This window comes from Takifugu rubripes, unplaced genomic scaffold (assembly GCF_901000725.2).
Source record: "Takifugu rubripes unplaced genomic scaffold, fTakRub1.2, whole genome shotgun sequence".
Classification (NCBI taxonomy): Eukaryota; Metazoa; Chordata; class Actinopteri; order Tetraodontiformes; family Tetraodontidae; genus Takifugu; species Takifugu rubripes.
This window is the reverse complement of record NW_021821649.1, coordinates 16,331-22,812: the sequence shown is the minus strand read 5'-3', so window position 1 is coordinate 22,812 and position 6,482 is coordinate 16,331. Positions and strand designations below refer to the sequence as shown.

The 6,482-nt window shown below is 44.1% G+C and overlaps 1 long non-coding RNA gene across 1 annotated transcript; it reads right to left on the bottom strand.

Annotated features, from left to right (window-relative positions):
* Positions 1-2,500: 2,500 nt before the first annotated feature.
* Positions 2,501-5,008, bottom strand: LOC115248688 (uncharacterized). Its single transcript, XR_003887465.1, has 3 exons — positions 4,902-5,008; positions 3,439-3,570; positions 2,501-3,372 (listed from the first exon to the last, which is right to left on the bottom strand). It is a non-coding gene; the product is annotated as an uncharacterized lncRNA (long non-coding RNA).
* Between the last annotated feature and the right edge of the window lie 1,474 nt (positions 5,009-6,482).

Sequence of the window (6,482 nt, the reverse complement as noted above, 5' to 3'; positions counted from 1 at the left end):
AACCAGACAGCTTTGGTCTTTTTCCCCCTCTCAAACAAAATATAAAAACAAGAAAAAAGTAGCTCTAAAGTATCTTATTTCACTTATTGGGGAAAATCATCTTTTAGCTGTCTGTCCCAACAAAAGCAAAGCAGCTGTCCACCAGTCAAAAGACGGACATCATGACACCCAAACTGCTGCATTAATAAGGTTCTTTTAATGGTTCCATTAAAAAACCATACTTATCAACATCTGGAGTAATATTGACATCATCTTAAAATGATATTAACAGAGATGACAGTGGGTGTTTTAATGTTGCTGTTGATGTACTGATAGTTGTTGTAGTCCTTTTCCTACAGAGAGGCCTCCTACTGTATCATAACATTTCGCTGGTGTTATGCAATCATTACAACGCAGCGCCACAGTCGGACATACGTGCACACATACTTCGCCAGGGGTCTTTCATGCTATTTTTGTCTTAATTTACCAAGTGATTTTCCATGATTTTCTGCTAAGATTCTTACTTTCATGTAACAACTACCGTTGTTAATAGACACTTTGGAGGCCCAAAAACTACAGGGAGGTGACAGGAGAGGTATCGCTGCAGTGGAATAGTAGCATAAAATACTGATTTAAACCAAGTCCGAACCAAGTCTGTGGTGTAGCCGATCATCATTTGCACACGGTAACTCCAGATTCAGTCCTCTCACATTGTTCTGTGATGTTTCTTATCCAGATAAACTGATGTTTCGCCATTGATGTATCCGCCCAGGTCATCTAGGAAGTGGAACTATGCCACCTCACTCCGGCATGTCGGAAGTGAATCGTTTTGTGCTTAATTTGCATTTATTCTGTGTTGTAATGGAGACACAGGCGGTTTTTGAAGCCTATATTGTCAATCCTAAATGTACTCCAATAAACATAAAACAAACATAGAAATAACTGAGTTTATGGAAGAGTGTGGACAGAAACTCTTCCAACTCTTGAATTTTAACAATGTTCGTTTGTCAGTTGCCACTTTGTGTTTCTCCTTTCAGCAGTCCTGCCTGTTTTCCTTGGACTCATCATGTTGACTTGTAAGCCTTGTTGTTATGTTATAGTCTGAGCTCGTTCAGACTTCAGACAGACATTAATCTAGTCATGTCATTTAAAAGTCGGACCAACCTTCTTAGATGGATGAATGGTGTCGTGAGAATGTTCTGAAACATCTGGCTTCCCAAATTATGATACAACAGTACCGTGGCAACAGCTGGTAGTAACTCTGCTGCAATAATATTTGTAAAGCACCTTTTTCCACCCTTAGTTCACCTATTATATTTTTGCAGGACTCATGAAGACTCATTGAAAAGAGGAACCACAATTGTTATTCAATAGAAATAGCCACTGCATCAATGGAAGCTATTCTTTGCAAGTGGTAAAGAATGGTGGGAAAGACGAGCAACCAAGTGAGAACAGTGATATTCAAATGTTAAGGAGAGCATTATGGAGCTAAACCGGGTTTCCTCTAACCCCATATGTTCAAAACTAGTGTGTTACGCTTAAATCTTGGCAGTTTTCATAACATAATTACAGAATAAAACAATGTGTTGTAGCTTCATTACCTCCGCCAAGGAGGTTATGTGTCAGCCGGCATATGTTTGTTTGCTGTTAGCGAAATAACAGTAATTATGTAAGCCCCTTTGAGAAGATCACGGCAGTTCTTAAGGCCTCGTTATTCTTCGTTATGTCTGCGTAGCTGACGGTGGGTTTGAAACATTGCGTAATGCATTGCGCACTTCCCAAACATTGTAACCACGCAGAGAGAGACCACAGACCTGGGGGGCCACTGGTGGTGGTGGTCCTTGTCTTCATTAAATTCACTGTCACCCTCTCTTTTCACCCAGGATCCCGTTACATCAAGACGGATGCTCTCTCTCCACAATTCCAGAAATGACTGTCAAGGATGTAGCTCCCATGCTTCCTTCCTTATTGTCATTGCGACTTTGGCCTGGGCTTGCAGACAGGGTGAAGGTAGCTACGGAGGGTCAGGTACAGGGACCTGCCTGGACTGGTGTCCTTCAGTATTGAGGCTGGAAGTACTAAAATGGGCCCAATTATCAAGGTTGACTTGCTATCCTGGGGTTGAGTGAAGTCAACATGTCCTCACCCCCACCCTTGGAGGAAGACAGCCAGGAGATTGTCACAATAAGTCACAATATGTGTGTCACAGTCTGCTCCTTCCTCAAACTCCCACTAACAAAGTTGCATGAACTTTGAACTGTGCTGAGGTTCATGCAACCTGAATATGCAACAATGACCTTCAGTTCTGGTTTTCACTAAACTTCCTCTTCTATGACGTTCCAACCAAAACATTGCCATTGGTAAGCTTAGTTTTATTTCATAACTGGACAGCGATTGCCTCAAATGCTGTCTTGTCCTAGGAGTCACAATGCTGAACTTCATGCAACCTGATTGTGCAACAAGAGTTGTTTTTTTAAATGTCTGTAACAGCCTGCAAAAACAGCCAGAAACCAAAGAAACAAAGACGGGGCAGGCTGAGGTGACTTATCTGTTGACAGGAGTCATTCTCTTCTCAAGGTTCTCCTAACCTTTGAAATCTGCTGCTTGGGTTCTTCTAATCAGAGTTCCAAACCTTTGTAGGGGGGGTTTATTTTCAGGACATAAAAGGGGTCCTAACATCAGACAGACTCCGTACTACCACGCCTGATTTAAGCACTACCTAGCTTTAAGTCACCATCATCTCTATCTTTACATACTAATACACTATATAAGGAAAAAAATTGTGACAATGGTCTTTATCGTTGTCGCATTACAGCATCACATTGAAATGACACGATTACCCAAAACCAGCAAAGATAATTCCAAAAAGCGACTGCTTCATGTCGAAATGAAGTTCCACCAAGGCAAGAAAAAAGGAGACACAAGCAAAAATTCGGTGCCAGTTGGGCCAGTTAGTCACCTGTGTGTTAAGAAGACGTCTGAGAGCCTCCAGTTCCCATTCATTTTCAGTGGGTGGACGTGAATGCAAGGGGGGGACTTTGTTGTCCCCAGTGTCCCATACAGTTTTGATTTCGTGCTATCCAAGTGGATAGAAATAAACCTCTGGAAAAAGAGAAGCATTCCGAGGGTAAAATCGAAAGGACAGATGCACATCAGTTTTGGATATTATAGTGTACTTTTGTCTGAAACAAATATCCTCTTTCCACAAACGGTCTCTGGGATCCTGCAACATCATCACCAAATACTTTAAGTAAAAAGCTTTCTGGCTAACATATCAGTAGAGTATTCACATAACTATTTTAGCAGAGGGCCGTTTTTGTCCAACGACAGAAGTTCAGCAAAAACACAGTGATGGTGGTGGGGCGGTGGTTGCTCAGTCTGTTGGGACCTGGGCTGAGAAGCAGAGGTGCAGACAATATAAGGAAGGTGTTCTGGTAGCAGGGGAAGGTGCCAAATCACCTTCAGAGCGCTGCCGGGATACTCTTGAGCAAGGTACCGAACCCACAAATGCTCATATAGGGCCCTGCGATGAACAGGCCACTCATCCAGGGCTGGATCTGCCTTCGCCCTTTGTGTTCCCTCCCTCTGACCCTGAAAGAGATGAAGCGGTTAAGGAGACGAGACGAGACAGCGATGTTCACAAAAAATGTGGGACTTGACCCCAACCTAATAAATGAGGAGGATTTTGTACACATAATTGAATTTGGGGGTTTTAAATAAATGCTTAGACTAAGTTTGACCCTTTAGCATCGTCTTACCATCTATCTCCATTTTGCAAACCGCGTTTTTCAACCTGATTAAGCGGTCGAGGCCAGGGCAAGTCTGACTCCATTTAACTGTTGAAATCATAATGTGAGAATTCCTGCATCAGAAAAGTTCAGCGGGCCGGTTGTCGGATCATTGTCTAATAGTTCTGGCACGTGTTGTGTTTTTCTATGTGGCAAATCCCACCCATCTGGCAGGGTTGACACAAATCCTAAAAATTATCATAAAAATGATTTGGCTTGTGTTTTCAGGCCTCTGTTGGGAAAAAGGAAGGAGGAAGAGATTTGGACAGTGAAATGATTCCCCCCCTCCCCTCCTGCAGGAGTCTCTGGCTCCCCCACTTGTTTGGCAGGTTCTTATCTGTTATCTATTAAAACATAATGGAAAGCAGATGACCCGCTGATGCATCTCCACACACGTACGCGCTGCAAAGACACAGACCGCTGTGGCCTCTAGAGCAATAGGTGTAATTACATAATCACACTGGAACACTGGTAATTTTGCCAGGGTTTCCAATGGAAAGGATGCTTCCCAGTGATAAATGACACCCACACATAAATACACCAAATGGTGAACTTGGGCCTGCATGCAATGTGTAAGGAACACTACTCTTCATCTGGCTGCAAGGAAGAAAGTAGAAACACGAAAGTTTATTAGTCCCACATTCAGATGGTGTGATGCAGTGATGGGGAAATGGAATAACACTTAACACAACGCCTCAAGAGAGCAACGCCTATAAACTGCTGAGCCAAGAATAGACTCTCAGAGGGAGACAGAGGGGAAAATGTGCAGCGTCACTGGGATCAAAACCACCTGTTCACCTGCCAAGAAAAACAGCCAAATACACAGCCGGAGAAAAAGAGGAAGAGAAAGAAACAGACGGGGAGCGATGGAAAGAGAGGAGGGGCTGATGAAGAGAAGCGGAAGCTGGAGATCACAAAAAACGGTACAAAGAGTAGAGATGGATGTACAGTGTGGAGACTGGAGGGCTGGCATCACCAAAGGATGATCTGAAAGCAGACAGAGGTCATCCATTCACACCAAACACATCATTTCAAAGGTATTACGACAGCAGCGTGCTCTCTGAAGTCGTTCCACCGGCTCTCTGGGCCTCCAGCCTCAGGTTCCCACACCCACACAGAGCATAAAGCACTTACATTCAAGAGGACGCGAGGACTTTTTATGTGGAAACTTCAATATAGAGCTTTGGTTGTGATTTGCTTTGATCCATAATCCAACAACAAACTTCATGCCTCGCAGCAGCACCCCGCCCCCCAAGCACCCCGACCATGATTCTGCTCATCACATGATAAATTTAGCCTGTTCTTGCCGTGTTAGTAGTGTGTATTCCTCTTCTCCGTGGAGACCTATAGACCCGCTGCTGCAGTTGGGCTTTAGCTGAGAGGAGCCAGCATCAGTGATCAGTGCATGAACCCAGTGTGCAGCCCACATTGGGGAGTGGTTGCAAGTTCAACAGACTTGGAGCCAAACGCTGGACCCCAAATGGCTCTCTGGTGTGTGATTGTTATTTCCCCTGAGCATCGGGGCACCCTGGCCATCAGTCCAGCCACCAGTGGATCAACATGCGCTAATGGGTGAATCCAGACTTGTATTGTTAAGTGGTTTGAGTGGTCAAAGATGATGTGAAAGGAGTCATATAAATGCATTCAAAGGACCAAAAGAACTGTTTTATGCCATCCCTTACCATCTGGAATTTGATTATATTGGTCGGTAATGTGGTTGGGGGCCATTAAACCTCATAATAATGACTTATTCTCAAAGACAACAGGACCATTAGGGGTGAAGTGAATGTCAATTTTAATATAATCCAGAAATTTAAAACCTCTGTGATTGTAGCTGAAAATGAGTTGCTCAACAGCAACAGACAAAAGCTCCACGGGTCTGCTGCAGGTGAGCCTGAACACGTCTAGACCTGCTTCTTCTTCACAAGACTGGATGTGTTGCTGCTCTATTAGGCTGGTTTATCTGCAAACAACCAGAGCTGAATTATTTTGGCTAGTGTGGCACCTGTTAGTGATCAATGCTTTACCATGTGTCTTGGAGTTGCGGCATTTCTGCTTCCTGTAAGTGTTTGTCACAAACTACTAAAGGGAATTCAAGAGAATTAAAGTCCATGTGGAGTGATGACAAGCAAAGTTGTGCAATGGAACAATCTAAGAATTCGTGTAGGCTGATTCCAGTAGCCTGAGGGACAACTTTAATCAGGAAAACACCCACAACTGATTGTTGCATGAAGTCCTTTGAATGGAGCCATGATGAGTTTCAACAGATCCATCCAGCACTTGTAACCAGGGTCACAGAGTGCATTGGCGCCCATCCCAGCATTCACCAGGTAAGAAGCTGGAATACAATGATGAGAAGGTGCCAGGCCATCACAGGATGCCCCCCCCCCCAATCTAAACACATACTGAATCCAGAACCATTTAGGCTCTCTGCTCAACCTAATGAGCCTGTTTTTTTGGACTGTGGGAGAAATTTGGAGTGACCTGGAGCGGGTCCTGATACCAGATTAGACAAGAAGAAGGATCAGCCACATTTTCCATGTCTGCTTTCCAGTCGGCCCGTGCGCTGTGTCTGTCAGGACGTTCTCCTTCTGTCAACCCCAAACATGCTGAATGTTCTGCAGGACTCGTACAGGTGACTGACACACAGCAGGATGTCACAACTCCTGGACACATCAAGTGGACTCAAATGGAAACATTGGTTAGACTCACCAC